Source organism: Dipodomys ordii, unplaced genomic scaffold (genome assembly GCF_000151885.1).
Source record: "Dipodomys ordii isolate 6190 unplaced genomic scaffold, Dord_2.0 Scaffold1000002382, whole genome shotgun sequence".
Taxonomy (NCBI): domain Eukaryota; kingdom Metazoa; phylum Chordata; class Mammalia; order Rodentia; family Heteromyidae; genus Dipodomys; species Dipodomys ordii.
The window spans coordinates 274,111-294,777 of record NW_012285999.1 but is presented as its reverse complement, the minus strand read 5'-3'; positions in this window follow the sequence as shown (position 1 = coordinate 294,777).

Below are 20,667 nucleotides of genomic sequence, written 5' to 3'. Positions count from 1 at the left end.
ATAATAATATTTTTTAGACATCTTAGCAAAATTTGGGCATAATCAGTAAGAATGCTTCAGAAATATGGACAAAAATATTTTGGGACAAGCGAGTTAAAACAATAAACAGAGGAGCAGAGTAAAATCCATTACAGATTAGAGGAAAACATTGTTTTTTTATCATGTGGATTCAGAAGACCAAGAACAGTTATAATGTATCACAAGTTTATACCAAAAAGATTGCATTGATACATTTTCTAGTCTAATATATATTTGAAACCTAAATATTTATATTCCAATTCTATTTATTGGAGTAAATAAATATCAATTTATTTGTCAAATTATCAACTAATTCTAGTAAGTTTCATTGTGTGAAATATAAAATCAGCACATATAAATATAAAATATATAACTATATATAATATGATTAAAAGACACACGTTTTGTATTGTTCTGTTGTAGTTACTGTATCAAAGGCAACTATGTTTTAAAGTATGATTCCATTATCTCTACTACAGTGATAGAGTTAGACCTAAAGCTTTATCATTTGTAGATTTACAGCATGGAGGCAAGAGGAAACACTGTGATTAAAACATTATCAATTTAATGCCTAATAACGAGGAGAAACATATGCACTTCTCCTGCAACTATGAAAATATTTGGTGATAAAAAGGCAGTAGTGTAAGTTCCTGCCAGGAACGTACAGACAGGCCAGGACATTAAGTAATCATGCATACAAAAATTTTTTCACCTTCTTGGCTTTAGCTATTTTTAAATGGAAGGTATAATAAACAATTATATTTTGATAAAATACCTTCTCGTCTGAACAGTTCTGTTTGAACTGTTCATCTCTCTATGATCCCTTGTAACCAAGATTAGTTTTGTTCTAGAAAGAAAATCTTTGCTGTCAGGGTAAGGTATTCTGGTTGGTCTGTTCCCACATGGAAGAAGGGTAAAGGCTCAGGTAGACATTTGTGCCAGTAACACCTCATTTGGGAAAATGTCAGCTGAAGAAGTTTAGAAGTAGCTCTTAAGCAACGCTTAGTTTGAATCCATTAGGTCCACAAAGCTGGATAAATAAGTACTTGTAAAAGCCATCACCTTTGGACCTAACTATAAATAATAGAGAGTATGATCAAATTCCAAATAAAAAGATTTAAGATACTCATTGGCAAAAAAAGTTTGCAAATGTGAGCAATCGACTGATCAATATAATTTTTTCCACTATTCACAGAATTTTAGGGAAATAAGATCGATAGCATTGTTCGGAACAATAAGGTTTCCTTGTTACAAGTAGGCACCCATAGATATAAGCCTGTATAAAGATTGCGTCATTAACTATTAAATTTAGAGGATACTACATGCTTCAGCAGCACGTATACTCAAATTACAATACAGAGATTAACATGGCACTTGCACAAGGATAATATGAAAATTTGAGAAGTATTCCATATTTTTCATTCTTCAGATGCAAGAAATGAAAAAAGTGATTAAAAAGTTGATTACAAAATTACAAGTGTTACAATACACGTAATTCATATAATTAAATTTAGTTTGACACCAGTGTATTAGATCACCTCAGAAAGGCGTTTACATAGCATAAACTTTACAAAACTTTTCAAATTAGACAACATTGTCATATTATCCCAAAGAAAAATAATATTAAGAACTAGAAAAAAAGGAATCAAACTGTTTCTATACGGAATACAATCGGAAAGGACACATTAATGAACCCATATATTATAAAATAATATAGAATTCAAAGTATATCTAGGAGAAAATAAATTATGAATATTATGCAAACATAGAATATAGAATATTTTAAAATATACTTTTTCAGACAAGCACCAGAAGTATTTTAGTTTCTGTACTACTCATTTCAACAGGTAAATTAAAATTATTTCTTATTAAAAATCACAAACTCTGAAGAAATTATTATACATGTTTACAAAAACTATTGAATACATTTTTCCATCCAAGGCAGGCAATTCACTTGGAAGAATTCCGCGGAATCCATGAATTTTTACAGTAAAATATTGGTGCTGTGGGGTACTGGTGGTTCATGCCTATAATCCTAGCAAAACAAGAGACTGAGATCTGAGGATCATGGTTCAAAGCCAGACTGGGAAGGAAAGTCTGTGGTACTCTTATCTCAAATAAACCACTAGAAAACTGGAAGTGGAGCTGTGTCTCAAGTGGTAGAGGGTTCACCTTGAGCTGAAGATCACAGGGATAGCTCCAGGCCCAGAGTTCAAGCCCCATGACCGACCAAAAAAAAAGATATTGCTCTTATTTGGATTGTGAAAATATTTTGTAGGGACACAAAAGATGGACTTGCATTTTTGAAATTTAAGAAACTTAACCTGACCATTAGGACTTCGTTGAACAATTTTTACAGCCTTTCACAACTTCATAGAGGTAGTGATACATACTTATTCTTTTGGCAATACCAAATACAGTTTCTTCTATGTTGTTCTTCAGGCCTGGATTTATATAATGGTTCAATAGAAGGCGATCCAGCGTATCTTTGCTATCTCAATTCTCAACAGCAAGATATAAGGGTGTCAAGAGTCCTTTAGTTTGGGGAAGTGTTACTGTGGCTCAAGCGGTAGAGCACTCCCCTTGAGCTGAAGAGCACAGGGGCAGCACCCAAGCCCAGAGCTCAAGCCCCATGACCGACCAAAAAAAAAACACAACAATAACAAAAATCAAACAAACAAAATTATTTAGGCTGGGAAAGTGGCTCAGTGGTAGAGCTCTTGCCTTGCATACATGAGGCCCTAGGTTCGATTCTCCAGCACCACATAAGCAGAAAAAAAAGTGGGAAGTGGTGCTGTGCCTCAAGTGGTAGAGTGCTAGCCTTGAGCTGAAGAAATGAGGGACAGCGTCCAGGCCCAAAGTTCAGGCCCCACGTACAGACCAAAAATAATTAAAAAAAAAGACTCCTTTAGGTTGGGCATTGGTATCTGTACCATGATGAAGTAAGAAAGAAGCCACTCTGGTATTATTCCACGTATATGCCCTGTTCAGGGGTGTCCGGTCATCTACAGTTATTGCATGTGCCGCTTGAGACATCAACTCACTGACAATGTCTAAGTGTCCATGGTAGGCTTCTCAAAGAGGGGTATACTCATCATCATCCCTACTATTCACATAAGTGGCCTTTTGGGAAAGAAGTCTCCGCACTGTAGTAAGCTGAATATTTTCGGCAGCCCAATGAAGAAATATGCTTGGATCCTTCTCCATTTTTTTTCTTGCAATTGATACCATTCCGTACTTTTTCATCTTGTTCCCCACATTCCTAAGAATTGCCTAACCAGAGACTTTGAGTGCCAGTGGGAATGAGGTGTCCATGTATTTCCCTAATAGTTCACATTGGTTGAACTGGTCAGAAATATCTGGTGAATTTTCTGCAACTGTTTATTCACCATGATTTATTTTCTCTTTTTCCAATTATACTATTCGAAATTATTCTAACTGGAAAGTAGGGAATTGATGGAGAGCAGGGAAAAGATATTCCTCCATATTCAAATGTACACATTGAAAATGAGGATCAGTGATGTCTTCATGTGCCGCTTATTCTAGGCATGAGAAAATAGGAAATAATGCCTTCTATATAAATGATTTGGGAAATGGCAGAGCAAAAAGTGAAATGATACAACCAAAAATATAAAAGCAAAATAAATTAGGATAATTATGGAGCAATCATATTATCTATGAGAACCATGAAAGGGAGAGAGAAAGAAAGAGACAGATGTGTAATGACGTAGCTAGCCACAAAATCCATGCCTCTGATCAATTTGTAGAGCAAACAAAATTTTATTTTTTAAAAGAGATGGAAATCGAATTTATGTATTTACTTGAAGTTAGTAAATACATTTTTAGTAGCCTACGTTAAGAGACATAACTTTATCAAATTACAGACAGTAAAATAAATCCTTGATAGTTCTAGTAACAGATCTGACTGAAATCAGTTGAATCATACTTTTCTTGTACAATGAAGGAATAAGAGGGTAGTAAAGCAGCTAGAGAAGGCAGGGAGATTGTATCTGTGAGAAAACTTTGTGGAAATTGGTATTGACGATTTCTTACTGGTGATCCACTTGCACTGGAAGCATGATTCTGAAGTATTGCTTGCCGATTCTGAACTATTGATTTGATCATTATATTCTCCAAGAAGAGAATGAGAATTGATAGTGAAGGACTACTAATACATTTTGACCTTCTCACTAAGCACTTTCAATCATCAAAATCACATGAAGACAATAGACAGGCCTACTTTTTAGGTGAAACATTTGTCTTATAAAAACAAGGAATGTATGTAGTCATGCAAAGGACTTCTATTTTACCAGTGCCTCATACATTTTTCTAATGTTGGGTACCAATAAATAATGGATCTATTAGAAAGCTCTTAAGGCTCATATGTTCAATAGTGACTTCTCTTGCACTATATCATGGTATTTTTTGTGTATGGTTTTAAGAATAAATTTACATTACTAACTTGAATTTCTGACAGGACAGTATATCACTGTACATCTTGCTTCTATACTCTCATTTTAAAATTTCCATCTAAGTATGTGTATTAGATAACTATATAGGAAAAAGTAGAAGCCACACTGATGGTTTATGCCTTTAGTAGTAGTTAATCAGAAAGGTGAAATCTGAGCATTGTGGTTTGAAAGCAGACCAAGAAAAAACAGTCCATTAGATTCTGATTTGAAAGTAACCAGCAAAAGCTAGAAATGGAGCTGTGGTACAAGCAGTAAAATGCTAGCCTTGAGAAAACTGAAACAAAAAATAAATTCTGGGACAAATCCAGGCCCTGAGTTCAAGCCCTAGTATTAGCACCAAACAAATAAATTAATTAATAAAATAATTAATTAATTAAAGCTAAATTAAGTGGTCGCATGTGGAGAGGCAGGTAAAATATAACATGCTTGGTAATGGTTTATGTATTATTTTGTAATAAGGCATATTATCATTTGTCCTAATCACTAATATTTTATGTGGACTTTTTTGTACAATATACCCTGAATGTAGCATGCGTGTATATGTGTGTGTACATGTGCGAACATGTGTGTATGTGTATATGTGTGCGTGTGCTGTTGCAATGTTGCTTGCCAATGTGGACAGGGTGAGGCTGAAAAAAGCTAACTGTGTTGCAATGTTTTTATTTATCAGTGTTCTGTCATGTCATTTCAGTGGAACCAGCCTTTGTACATATTATTTGTCTAATAATAACATCATAATCAAAGCATTTACAATATTAAGTTAGAAAAAGAGACCGCTTTCAGCTCTTATTGTATGTTAGGTAAGAAGATACAGACATAATTAGTTAGTAAGTTGTTGTTATAAGATGATTGTCAGTACAAAATACGTATTTGACCTCTTAAATTGGTTATACTTTTAAGATACACTCATAGAGTGATTTGGACCGACTTGACCAAACAGGTATTACTCTCTGATTATTCCTGTGAAACACAAGTTGGATAAACTCTTTCCGAATTTCTGTTGAAAATCACTTTCTTTGCAAGATTATATCTATTCTCACTAAGAGATAATCCAACCTATATTATGTTTGAATATCCCATCTTATTCATTGAAAATAAGTATTGTGGATATGCTTGTTAGATATTCCTTTCAAAAACGAACAAACAAAAAGCAAGTGTTATGTCCAGATTGTGGACTCATTTGAAGGTGTTTTGTATATGCACAGGTATCTTTACTAATGGCTCTTTTGTGGGAGAAACTATGGCAACTTTAACAAATAAGGCTTTTTGAATATCTGTTCCAATATACATAACATCTCAGAGGAAGTCTTGCAATTTCTGAAAATCCTTTGAATATTTTAGTGTTATTTCAGTTCATTGACTGTAGAGCTAAAATTTCTGAAATATTGTTAAGATCTGAAAATGTAAGTGAGTATATAGGCTTTTTTATGCTTCATTTTATGAAAACCCAGTTTTTACGAAAGTAAATGGAATAGAATAAAAGAATTAAGTGAATTGGGTAAGCTAATTATTAGTATAATTTTGTTTTCTATTAATAGTCCATTGAATGTAGATGATGCAGTTAAATTATTTCCTCTCTACTTCAGTTAGTTTTAGAATCTTTATAGTTATGAGTGAACTTTTAGTATAAATAAAGGTCTTTTAAAATGATTAGGTTTATCCTTGTGCTTTTTGTCCTACTCCCAAGAAAATGAGTTATTTTTAAGTGTTAATAGTTTATCATTATGATTATCATAGCGAATCATTATCATTATCATAGGGACTTAAAAATGCAGTAGTATTGATGTCTTTGTAAACCAATTGTATTCACAAGTTGGAGAGTCTTTAATTCATAATTAGGTCTTGTTGTCAATGATTTTAAACCTCTCGTTCCTAACATTAATGATAGGTAAGACTGCATTTTTGGGTATATGAAAGGTAAAATATTTATCTGGGGTCAAATGTGATTTTATATCAGTCTTTCTTTAATAACATTTTAAAGTAGTACATTTCTCTCAAAATGGTGGGTATAAAAAGCAATCAAAATACTTCTAATTGTAAACAATTTAGGTGCGCTACAATGTGGAAACGATTGCTCCAAAAGGCCTGCAGTCTGTTTCCATCAGGAATTGGGCAGGTCATTCTTTCAGTAAGACTGTGTTAACCAGAGATGGGGTCCCCAGGCAGTTCAGTGTTGAGTGAAGGCATAAAATATGATTTCTACTATTTTGAGCTAGAAATCAAGAATTTTATAGTTTAGCAGTTCCTTTCACCAGGGAGGTATAAATTGATTATGAACTTGGAGTTTTCTTATTACAGTTACTTATTTTCTTTTTTTGTTGTTGTTGGTCATGGGGCTTGAACTCTGGGCTTGGGTGCTCTCCCTGCGCTCTTCCACTGAAGGCGAGTGCTCTGTCACTTGGACCACAGTGCCACTTCCAGTTTACTAGTGGTTTATTAGAGATAAGAATCTCACAGTCTGTCCTGCCCAAGCTGGCTTTGAACCACAATCCTCAGATCTCAGCCTCCTGAGTAGCTAGCATTATAGGCGTGAGCCACCGGTGTCCGGCTTAGTTACGTATTTTCTAACAAAGATAAAGGAAATATTATTAGAGTGTGCACAATAATTTTGGGAATTTTCCTAGAATTAGTAGACTGAGTGCTGGTATTTAGTTATAAAATAGAATGAGGTTAGTTCATATAGTGGGAATGGAACACAGGCTAACACTTACCGGGTGTAGAATGTTGTACTACTAATTCCAACTGTGAAGACTTAAATATCATCACCTTAGAATTAAAAATAGAAATAGTTTCACTTTATGGGATTATTGTGACGATTAAATTAGATACCAAAGGTAAAGTACTTGGAAAAACAAGAGTTTGATACTTTCTAACTTTTATTTTATCATGTGATATATTCTAATATTTTACTGTGATTTTTATATTGTCTATTTAGGATATGCAAAGTGATGTATTGATATACATTGTGTTGTTCACTTTTCTGTCATTATGAGGAAAATACTTGCAAAGAAAATTTCTGAGAAGGCAAGAATCATATTTACTCATGGTTTAAGATCAGATGTCTCCATTGTTTTTAATTATATTTTTATTAAATAGTTGTACGAAATGTTTTCCATTCAACGAATCAGTTTATAAGTACAATGGATGTTTACATAACTTTCTCACATCTTTCCAAACCTCAACCCACTTTCGTTTTTATTAGTTTCATACTATCTGCATTGAATATTATGGCTTCACTCTCTACTTCCATAAGTCTCTTTATTTCTTCCCTTTGATTTCCCCTCACATTTTCCAAGTGGTAGCCTCCTGGTATTCATTTTGTTGGATTAAAAGTTAAATTTTATAAGAAATTACACCTGTTAAATACTCCTCTACAAATAGCATGCTTTGGTTAATACTGTTGTTTAACTTGCATAAAATTCTGGCTTCTAAATACGCGTACTTTTTGTGTCTGGCTGTGACTTCGTTTACTTAACATAATTTTAGTTCAATCCATTTCTTTGCAAATGCTGTAACAGTCTTTATAATGGATGGGTGCAATCCCATTGTGTATATGTGCAACACTTTCTCCAACCATCCCTCTGCTAAAGTGCGTCTGGGCTGTTTCCATAAATTCTCTACGGTGTATAGTGCAGTAGTGAACATGATTGTGAGAGTGATTTTACGCTAAACTTTTGGAAAAATTCATCACTGTTTTTCTGGGAGCAATCCTCTAGCCAATTTTCCAGAATTAGCACATCCCTTCCTTCATCTACATCACAATGTTTTTCAGGTCCTCAAAAACACACTACTCCCTACAAGTTCCAATCAGCTAAAACCACACTGTGCCCATATTCTTTTGTTGTTGTTATTGTTTTCTTTCGAGTCGAGGGGCCTGAACTCTGGGCTCCTCTGTTGCTGTCCCTCAGCTTTTTTGCTCAAGGCTAGCAATCTACCACCGCGTCACTTCTGGCTTTCTTCTTTTTGCTTATGTGGTGCTGAGAAATCAAACCCAGGGCCTCAGGCATGCAAGGCAAGAGCTCTACCACTGAGCCACTTTCACAGCCCCGATGTGCCCATATTCTTTTAATACATTTTTCATAATTTTACACATAATTTAGTGAGAACCTTCTATGTAATTTCCTAATGTGGGAATGAGGTATATGACAATAAAGCAAAAGTAAGAGATATGGAATTAAATTAGCTATTATCATAATTAAAATAATTTTCAGCTCTAACTCATAGCCTCACTTAGTATTATTTTAATCTTTATTTGATTACTTCACCTATCCCCTAAATTTTAACATTTGATTTAAATACAAAGGCAAAAAAGTGTGGTTTGACTTTGACACTCATGTGTGAGGATGCACAATATGGGCAAATAAAGGGATTGGAATTAATAGCCATTATCCATTTTGTTAAATGGTTTTCTCAAATTGATTCTCACAATTCATATTTCATTCAACAACAAGAAACATGTGACAATTCCCTTAGTTTTGCTCCTCATTAAACTTGTTTACATGTTATTTTACAATGAAGGATGATTTCATAAATCTACTGTAGATACAAAAATATGTTAAAATATTTCTACATGTATGCATTGATATAAATATAAACACATATATTATAAAGGTTATAATGATAAATTATAACTTCTGTAACTGTACAATTTACTAAATTATTAAAAACATGGGTGACTCAGGCCTGGAATCCTGGTTACTCAGGAGGCTGAGATCTGATGATCATGGTTTGAAACCATTCTGGTCAGGAAAGTCCATGAGCCTCTTATCTCCAAACAACCAACAGAAAATCAGAATTGGAACTGTGGCTCATAGTAGTAGAGTGATAGCCTTGAGAAAAAAGACTCAGAGATATCACCCAGGCTCTTAGTACAAGAACTAAAATCTACCCCCAAATGTATTTAATTTACACCTGTGTAAATAGAGTATTTCCTTCACACAAATGCACATCCATGCTCATTTGCAAGGTAACTCTGTTATGTCTGGTGTACCACATAATATTATCACTTAAGTAGAAAGTATTACAACATGGGTAAACTCTACCTCTCTCATGGATTTTTCTCTACTCAAATATTCAAATCTTGCAATTATTCCCATTATTTAAAGTCATAGTTTTTTTTTCTTTAATACACATAAGATTGGAATTTGAATTGTCTTGTGTCTCCTAAATGGATGTTCTTACCACTTTGGCATGCCCCTAGCCCTAAATTATCCTGATTAACTTTCAGATAGAATCTCGCTTCCAACTTTTGTATGATCGTGGGCTCAGTCTACTTTATGTTATTCTTCCTGGAATTTAGAATAACAAGAGCCTGGCATTGTGTACAGATCTTTCTGTCCAGTCTGAGCTTTAACCATTATCCTCACAATAGTATACTCCCTCGTAGTCAGGATTTTCATAAGCTTATCATAGCTATTTTTAAAAAAATCTTTGCATTTCCTGCAGGTTCTTGAGTACTGAGTTAATTGGTGTTTTCTTGGGTTGTTTTGTTTCTTTTGAATGTATGTGTTGAGTTGTTCCTCATTTTTCCTTTTGTTTCTTTCACTCAAGTTCTTACCTATAGTGCTGAGAAACCAATTCTTCTTTCTCAAGATAGTCAAGGTGAACATTATTTATTCCAAAACAATTCCAGTAATATTTAAACACCTTCAGAAATTTCAAGAAGATGGCGGAGGAGAATCTGGTGGCTAAACAAGCTTTTGCATAGAAAGCAGATCTAGTGTTCCAATGAACAGTCCTAGGCACACCAAGTGTGCCATCACAGTACAGAGAGTTTGGGCAGAGGGGAAAATCCAGGTAAGGAGACAGATCTGAGCATTTTCCAACAGCCATGGCTGAGGTTGCTGTGGCGGCTGTGGTGCCATCCATAGCCACCATAACTACAACCCAGAGAGTCTGGGACAAATGTGCCAGATGCAGCGGGCAAGCAGATTTTACTCAACACGAGCAAGAACTGACAAGTAGCAGATATCTTCATCCTGCAGATAGCAGACCAGAGGCTACCCAGGAACCCACACTCCAGCATGAGTTCAAAACTAACATCCTCACTTCTTCTCAAAGGGAGCAGAGGAGGGAAGGACACCCTTCCCCCCAACACCTGAGATATCCACTTTTGATGTAAACAAAAGCCTGGATAAGTAGCTAGATCCAACTCAGTTCTGTGATGAAAACAAAAGAGTCATTTAGCGAGTCACAAGTATCTACCCTGACCTGCCATTCTCAATTCCACCCATGGGAAAGTCACCACAACAAGGCAGAGAAAGCTATACCCACGAAGGAGTGGCTTTCTTCACTGGGTAAACAGAGCCAGAGGCTGCCCCTCCCTACAACAGCCCTGACAATCAATTGAAACTCAGTAAACATAAACCCTGAGAATGGCTCCAGGCTGGGTTCTGTGAATGTCTGAGAAGCTAGCCACTCAGGGAAAAGCTACTGTTTGCTGAAAGGCCTCAACTTTACCCAGAACCCAGCCTTATTACAGCAACTCCAAAATAGAGGAAACAGCCACCTCCCTCTTTTGTGATACTCAAAGCAGATCTCCCTCCCACTGAACTAGCCTGGGTGGCGATCACAAACTTCTGGGTAAACCAACAGATTTTTTTCTGCCTGCCCAAACAAACTGACTTAAGAAACCAATCAAGCCACAGAAAACCAAACACCATAAGCAAACCAGAGACTCCACCAAGAGACTGGTTACTGACACAAGGGAGATACAGGATCTTCCCATCAACCCCCCCAAAACAAAATCAAAGAAGTCTTTTTTTGTATCTTTTTAAATTTTTACTTTTTAATTATAAAATTGTTTCCATTCATCTTTTTTTCTTCCTCTTATAACTTTTATTTTAGGTGTATGTGTGTGTGTGTGCTTTTTAAAAAAATATGTTTACTGACATGTTGGTCTTTTTTGTTCTTTCTTTCTCATTCGTTTTACTTTTTCATCTTTTGTTCTTTTTGTATGAATTATTTGTTGTTCTGTTCACCTCCTATATACCTGTCATTGATTATAAGACCTTATCCTCAATTGTGTACATTCTTAATCCATAAATGTATTACTCAATTCAAAACCTCTTAGGATTAAATTGCTTAATAACTATTATTTATTTATACCTATAAATTATTTGAAGTATTTTTATTTTTTAGTTTTTCAGGTCTCCTTTCTATCCCTCCTCTCCTCTCATCCCCGTTCACCTCCCAATTTTACTTCTTTAAATTTTCATTACTTTTAAGAGTTTCACTTTTTAAATTTAAATATTTGTCTTTCCATTTTTTCTTGTCTCCTTTTTGAAATTTTTTCTTCTCTCTTTTCTATCATTCTTTCCAATCCATTTCCCTCTGTGAGATTAGGACTTGGTTAATTTCACTCTACTTTTACCTTTCCACATCCCTCTAACCCTGTTTTCCCCACATTTCTCCCTAAACATAATAATTTCTGGTTTGTCAAATTATTCTTTGGTATTCTTAGCCCATTAAAACATAGTTATTTAATGTTGAATGGACAGTATCTGTTGAACTAGATTGTGTCTTCAAACATTTGACTATGCAATTACAGTACTTTGGTTGATGCTTGCCTTAAAATGGTGTTCTAACACAAAACTGGCATTACTTTCATCCCAAATGGGCAGAACAAGCAAGAAAAACACAAGGAAAATGGCAAGTCCGGTTATCTCAATTCCCACTCAAGATAATCAGGTGACAGAACAGATAATGAATAATCCAGAGGAGAGTTCCCAAAAAGCTCTACAAACACTACTGGTAAACATGGTGAATGAAAAGTTTGAAACCCTGTAAAGGACTCAGTGTGAACGTGTTAGGGAGAGAGAGGAGGCAAACCAAAGATCAAAACAGGAAGCCCATGGGCTTGAGAAAGCTACTCAAAGATTGATACTGGAATTGCATGAGCAGGTTGAGAATACTCAAAGAGAAATAAAGGAATTGTGTGAGCAGGCTGAGATCAGTCAGAGAGAACTACAGAAGTTACATGAACATGAGAAATCTAATCAAAGAGTAATACAAGAATTGCAAGAGCTGGATGAGCATAGACAAAGATCAATAGAGCCATTCATGGAATCCATAAACAGTCACCTGAAAGGAGTCAGGGAGACCACAAAGGGAATGTTGAATGGAGCCCAACAGAAGGAATGGGAGTCCAAGGAAACCATAACCAATCAACTAAGTGATTTGAGAGTAAACACTGAACACCAAATTAAGGAAGTAAAGAATTTCATACAAGACCTAAAACAAAGCTCCAACAAAGAATTTAAGCCATAACAGCCGACCAATTAAAAGGAAAAGAAATGAAAAATAAAGTAGAAAGACTTGACAGTAGGTTAGACTATGCAGAAGATTGAATCTCCGGCATTGAAGACAGCCTAGGTATTATAGAGAAAGAACATACAACTATCCAAGACAAATTCAAGAAATATGATAGATCTATTCAACACTTGCAAGACACCATCAGAAGGCCTTATCTGAGGGAAATGGGTGTAGAGGAGCACATAGAGACAGAAGGTAATGGTCTAGAAAATTTGTTCAACAGGATCCCAGCAAAGAACTTCCCAACACGCAAAAAGATAGGCATATTCAGATACAAGAAGCTTTTAAAACTCTAAATAGACCAGACAAGAACAGGACTTCCCATCGTCCAATTAATTATAAGCCACACAGGATCAATTCAGACCAAGGAAAAGATCCTTAAAGCTGTCAAGGAGCAAAGATCAGTCACCTATAAAGGAAAACCAATTAGAATCACCACACATTTCTCAAAAGAGACAATTAAAGCAAGAAGAGCCTGGAATGGTGTATGCCATGCTCTAAAGACAAACGACAATCAACCAAGAATAATGTACCCAGCTAAACTCTCCTTCATAATTGAAGGTCTAATAAAAATCTTCCATAGCAAAGAAAAACAAACAATATATCTCCCCCAAATCAGCTCTACAAAAGATACTTAAAGATGTCCTAAACATAGGAAACCAACAAGACCACAATAAAGGCCAAGAAACCACATACAAACAGAATCCAGAACCATAGAAAGAATCCAGTAGGCGCAGCACCCAAGAAGGTGGATAAAATGGCAGGAGCACCCAAATACCTCTTACTCCTCTATCTCAATATTAGGGGATGTAACTCTCCAAGTAAGTGACATAGACTGTCTAGTTGGTTTAAAATGCAAGATTCTTCCATCTTCTACCTTCAGGAATCACAAATTGCCTATAAAAATCAAACACATTTTGAAAGTGAAAGGCTGGAACAAAATCTACCAAGCAAACGGCCCCCAAAAACAGGCATGAGTTGCAATTCTAATATCAGATAAAATAGACTTCAAATTAACATTATTGAGAAGAGATAAAGAAGGTTACTACATACTAATTAAGGGATATCTCTTTCAGGAGGATATTAAAATTCTAAATATTTGCCAAACAATAGTGCACCCAAATTTATCCAAGAAATACTACTTTAAATCTCACATTAATTGTTGGGGACTTTAACAAACCACTATCCCCACTAAATAAATCAAATCGGCAAAAACTCAACAGAGAAACCGCAGATCTAAACAAGTGCATTCATCAACTGATTTAGCAGACATCTAGCAAATATTCATACAGCAGCATCAGAGTACAATTTCTACTCAGCAGCACATGGAATATTTTCCAAATCAAACTTGTCAAAAATTCAGAAACATTGAATTCATATCTTGCATTCTATCAGACCAAAAGGGAATAAAATTGGAACTCAACACAAAAAGCCACCAAAGAAAGTCCAGTAAAAGATGGAGACTAAAAAACACACTGTTCAAACACCAGTGGGTCATGGAAGAGCTTAGAATCGAAGTTCAAATGTTCATATTATTCAACAAAAACTAGCACAGAGATTTTCTGCTCCTCTGGGACACAGAAAAGACACGATTAGAGGCAAGTTTATAGCTCTGAGTTCCTATATTACCAAATTAGAGAGACCTGGAACCAACAATTTAATGAGATCTGACACTCCTTGAAAAAGAGAATCAAGATAAACCCCAATCCAGTTGATGGAAAGAAAGAATTAAAATTCAATCAGAATTAAATGAATTAGAATAAAAAAAACCATATGAAGACTCAACAAAATGAGAAGGTTCTTCAAAAAAATTAACAAAATTGACAGACCCTTAAAAAAGAAAAAGAAGAGAACACACCCAAATTAATAAACTCAGAGATGAGAATGGAAACATCACTACAAAAACAACCAAGATTCAGAACATTATAAAGGAATACTGCTCAAAACTTTATGCTAATATGTTTGAGAACTTGGCAGAAATGGACATTTTCCTGGCACATATTGACATGCAGAAACTAAGATGAGTTAAACCATCTTAACAGGACCATATCAAGCATTGAAATAGAAAGAGCAATAAGAGAACTCCCATCTAAGAAAAACCCAGGAATAGATGGTTATACAGCAGAATTCTACAAGGTCTTCAAAGCAGAGCTCACACCAATACTCCTCCAACTCTTCAATGATATTGAAAGAGAAAGTTCACTACCGAACACTTTCTATGAAGCCATCATAAGCCTCATCCCCAAACCCTCATCAAAGAAAGAGCACTGTAGACCCATTTCTTTGATGAACATTGATGCAAAGCCTCTCACCAAAATTTTGGCTAATCAACTTCAACAATTCATCCAAAAAATCATACACCATGAGCAAACAGGATTCATTTCAGGGATGCAAAGCTGCTTCAATATGCACAAATCAATTAACATAATTCATCATATCAACCAGAGCAAGGATAAGAACCACATGGTTATCTCAATAGTTGCAGAGAAAGCCTTTGACAAGATCCAACACCCCTTTATGGTGAAGGTCCTGGAAAAATTAGGAATCTATGGAACATTCCTGAATACAATAAAGGTTGTGTATGACAAAACTACAGAAAGCATTATACTCAATTGTGAAAATCTAAAGCTATTCCCTCTAAACTCTGGAACGAGACAAGGAGGTCCACTCTCTCTACTGCTCTTCAGTGCAAATATAAAGAGAAACCCAATAGGGAAAGAAGAAGTATAACTTTCCCTCTTTGCAGATGACATGATCTTGTATTTAAAGACCCCGCTCCCAAGTTACTCAAGGTTACTCAAAACTTGGGCAAACCAGAAGGGTATGAAATTAACCCTCAAAAATCAATGGCTTTTCTGTATGCCAACAATGAGAAAATTGCGGCTGAAATTAAGAAAGGAGCTCCATTTGTAATAGCCCCACAAAAATAAAATACCTACGAATTAACTTAATCAAAGGAGTGAAGGACCTCTATGATGAAAACTTTAAATAGCTGAAAAAGGAAATCAAAACAAACTTAGAAAGTGGAAAAACTCCCATGTTCCTAGATTGGAAAGATCAAATCGTGATAATGGCAATATTTCCCAATGCTATCTACAAATTGAATGTGATACCTATCAATATTCCAACCTCATTCTTCAAGGACATAGGAAAGGCAATCCAAAAATTCATATGGCACAATAAAAGACCCTGAATAGCAAAAACGATCCTTAACAGAAGAACAGTGTTGGAGGAAAATCAGTACCAAATTTCAAACTCTTCTACAAAGCCATAGTAAGCAAAACAGCTTGGTACTGGCACAAGAACAGACCTCAGGACAAATGGAATAGAATTGAAATGAACCTAAAGACCTACAGCCATCTAATCTTTGATAAGGGAGCTGAAAAAAATAGAATGGAAGAAAGACCACCTCTTCAGTAAATGGTGCTCTCAAAATTGGTTAACTACTTGTAGAAAAATAAATCTAGATCCTTATATATCACCCTGTAGCAGAATCAACTCCAAATGGATCAAAGACCTCACAATATGAAGACACTCTGAAAACATTACAGGATGGAATAGGAGAAACCCTAGACCTCCTTGGTATAGGCCAAAAATTGCTTAATAGAGACCCAGAAACACAACAAATCATAGAAAGGTTGACAAATGGAACTGCATGAAATTGCAGAGCTTCTATATGGCAAAGGACATACCTAGCAAGATCCATAGAAAGTTTACAAATTGGGAGAAGATCTTCACTAGCCATACAATGGACAAGGGTCTCATATCTAAAATATATCTGGAACTCCAAAAAATTAAATCCCCCAAAAACAAATCCTAAAAGAATCAACAGCCCAATAAATAAGTGGGCTTAAGGCTTAAAGAGAAACTACTCTGAAGAGGAAGGAAAGATGGCCAATAGACACATGAAGAAATGCTCAAACTCCTTAGCTATAAAAAATGCAAATCAAAACAACATTGAGATACCACCTCACCCCAGTTAGAATGGCTATAATCAAGAACTCTAATAACAACAGATGCAGGAGGAGATGTGGATAGGGGAACCCTACTGCATTGTTGGTGGTAGTGTAAACTTGTTCAACCACTTTGGTAAGGGGTATGGAGGTTCCTCAAAAGACTTCATATGGAAGATGGCGGAGGAGAAGCTGGAATCTGAACAAGCTCTCGCATAGAAAGCAGTTTTAGAGTTCCAGTGAACAGTCCTAAGCCAGAGAAACACACCAAGTGTGCCATCACAGGACAGAGAGTTAGACAAGTGAGAGAAAGCCAAGGCAAGAATACACATCTGAACACCAGCCAGCAGCTGCCGGCGGCGGCGGCGGCGGCAGGGTCGCGGTGGAAACCGCAGCCAGGCGATACCTGAGCGCTCACACAGAGAGTCCGGGACGAAGGAGCCAGACGCAGCAGGCGAGCGGATTCTACTCAACACCAGCAAGAACCGACAAGGAGCAGACAGCTTCATCCTGCAGTTTGCAGACCAAAGACGACCCAGGATCCAAGACTCGGCGTGAGTAGAAGCCCGACATCCTCACTCCTTCTCAGGGAGCAGAGGAGGGAAGGCCACCCCTCCCCCCCCCAGCACCGGCGATCTCCATCTTGGATACCGACAAAGCTCAGCGGAGCTGCTAGCTCCAACTCAGGCCTTGGAATAAAACGAGTCATTTAGCAGGTCACAAGAACTTAATGGCGAAGTGACCTGCCAGACTCAGCTCCATCCAGGGAAAAGTCACCCAGCTCAGGCACCAGCCATTGGAGTGGCTTTCCCCACTGGGTAACCAGAGCCAGAGGCTGCCCCTCCCTCTAGCAGCCTCAACAATCAAAGGAAAAACAGAAACCCTGAGAACGGCTCCAGGCTGGGCTCTGTGAGTTTTTTTTTTCTTTTCTTCACAAATCAGCCCCAGGGAAAAGCTACTGATTGGTGAAAGCCCTCAACTCCACCCAGAACCTAGCCTCACCACTGCATCCCCCCCCCTTTTGTGATTCTCAAAGCAGATCTGCCTCCCATTAAACTAATCTGGGAGGGGGATCCCAAAATCTTGGGTAAAGCAGAGCATTTTTCTGCCTGTTCGAACAAACTGACTTAAGAAACCAATCAAGCCACAGGACCTCAAGCTGACAAGAGACTCCAACAAGAGGCTGGCTACAGACTAAAGGGAGATACAGGATTTTTCCCACCCCTCCCCCCCGAAAAAAAAATCAAAAAACTTTTTTTTTCTTTTCTTTCTTTTTTTTTTGGTACTTTATATATATAATTTTTTTTCCTTTTCTAAAAATTTTATTAATCTTTAATTTTTGCCTTTTTTGAAAAATAATGGTTTTCCAGTAACTTTTTTTTCCTCTTATAATTTTTATTTTAGAAATACGTGAATGTGCGGTTTCCTTTCTTTTCTTGTCTTCTCTCTCGTTTTCTTTCTTTCTTAACGATCTTTTTGTTTTTTTTGTCTAACTCTACCGAACTTCTGATCTTTTTTTCTTTTCCTCCCTTTATTATCCTGTTCACCTATTCTTTTTTTTGACCTTCTTTATGTGACTTAGCTCTTGTCCTTCACATCCTCAGATAAACCCGCAGTTAACTAGTAGACCCTATCCCCCATTGTGTACACACTTAACCCACAAATATATTACCCAATTCAAAACCTCCGAGATTTAAACTCCTTAATAGCAGTACTACCTCTTTATACCTATATAATATTTAAGCATTTTTTTAAGTTTTTCACTTCTCTTCTATGTCCCTTCCCTTATCTTAATATACTCATATTCCTCTCTAAATAGATGGTCTTTTAATCCCCATATAATATTAATTTTTTACATTTCTAAATTTTTTTCTGGGCTCTTTTCATTTCACTTTCCCTTTCTTCTTTTTCTCTCTCTCTCTACTTGCATCCTACACAACCTATTTCCTGCATAGGGTTTAGGACATAGTTAACTCTCCCTGTGCCCCCCCACACCAATCTAATCCTATTTTTTACCCACATCTCTCCCTAACCCTTATAATTTCTGGTCTTCCAAATTCTTCTCTGCGGTTCGAAGCCCATTAACATATAGTTGTTTGACATTGAATAGATGTATCTGTTGAACTAGATTGTATGTGTAGACTATTAACTGTACAAAAGCAAACTTTGATTGATGGTTGCCATAAGATAGTGTTCTAGCACAAAACTGGTGCTATTTTCATCTGAAATAGGCAGAGTAAGCCGGAAAAACACAAGAAAAATGGCAAATCCGGATATCTCACTTCCCAATCTTGACAATCAGGGGTCAGAACAGATAATGAATGAACCAGAGGAGAGTTCCCAAATAGCTCTACAAGGACTGCTGGCAACCATGATAAATGAGAAGTTTGACAACTTCCAAAGGATTCTGTATGAGCGTGAAAGGGAGAAAGAGGAGGCATCCCAAAAGCTTATACAACAATATCATAACCGTGAGGAAGCTTCTCAAAAGCTGATACAGGATTTGCATGAACAACTTGAGAATACTCAAAGAGAAAGGGAAGAATGGCATGAGCAGGCTGAGAACACTCAAAGAGAACTGCAGGAATCCCACGAAGAGAAGGCAGCTAATCAAAGAGTAATTCAGGAATTGAGAGACCAAGTAGAGAATACACAAAGATCACTAAAGGCATTCATGGAATCCATTAACAAAGAGCTGAAGGAAGCCAGGGAGACCACAAAGGGAATGCTGAATGGAACCCAACAGAAAGAATGGGAATCCAAAGAAACCATAACCAATCAACTAAGTGATTTGAGAACAAACACTGAACACCAAATAAAGGAAGTAAAGAAATTCATACAAGACCTAAAACAGAGCTTCAACAAAGAACTTGAAGCCATCAAAGCTGACCAACTAGAAGGAAAAGAGATAAAAAACAAAGTAGATAGTCTTGACAGCAGGTTAGACCATGCAGAAGATCGAATCTCAGGGATTTTAGACAGCCTAGATATTATAGAGAAAGAACATACAACCATCCAAGACAAGTCCAAGAAATATGATAGATCTATCCAACACCTGGAAGACACCATCAGAAGGCCTAATCTAAGGATAATGGGTGTAGAGGAGCACCTAGAAACACAAGTTAATGGTCTAGGAAATTTGTTTAACAGGATCCTAGCAGAGAACTTCCCAAACATACAAAAAGATAGGCCTATTCAGATACAAGAAGCTTTTAGAACCCCAAACAGACCAGACCAGAATAGGACCTCCCACCGACACATTATAATCCACACAGGAACAACACAGACCAAGGAAAAGGTCCTTAAAGCTGTCAAGGAGAAAAGGGTAATCACCTATAAAGGGAAACCAATCAGAATCACCTCAGATTTCTCAGCAGAGACAATCAAAGCAAGAAGAGCCTGGAATGAAGTATGCCATGCCCTAAAAACAAACAACTATCAACCAAGAATACTGTACCCAGCTAAACTCTCCTTCATAACTGAAGGCCAAATAAAAACCTTCCATAGCAAAGAAAAATTGAAACAATACATCTCCACCAACCAGCCCTACAAAAGATTCTTAAAGATGTCCTACACATAGAAAACCAACAAGACCGCAATAAAGGCCAAGAAACTGCACCCAAACTAAGAATCCAAGAACCATAGGAAGAACCCAGTTTTTGCAGCCCCCAAGAAGGTGGATAACATGGCAGGAACTCCCAAATACCTCTCAGTCCTATCTCTTAACGTTAACGGACTGAACTCTCCAATTAAGCGACATAGACTGTCTAGTTGGATTAAAAAACAAGACCCTTCTATCTGCTGCCTGCAGGAGTCACATCTTGCCCGTAAAAACAAACACATTTTCAATGTTAAAGGCTGGAACAAAATCTTCCAAGCAAACGGCCCCCATAAACAGGCGGGAGTTGCAA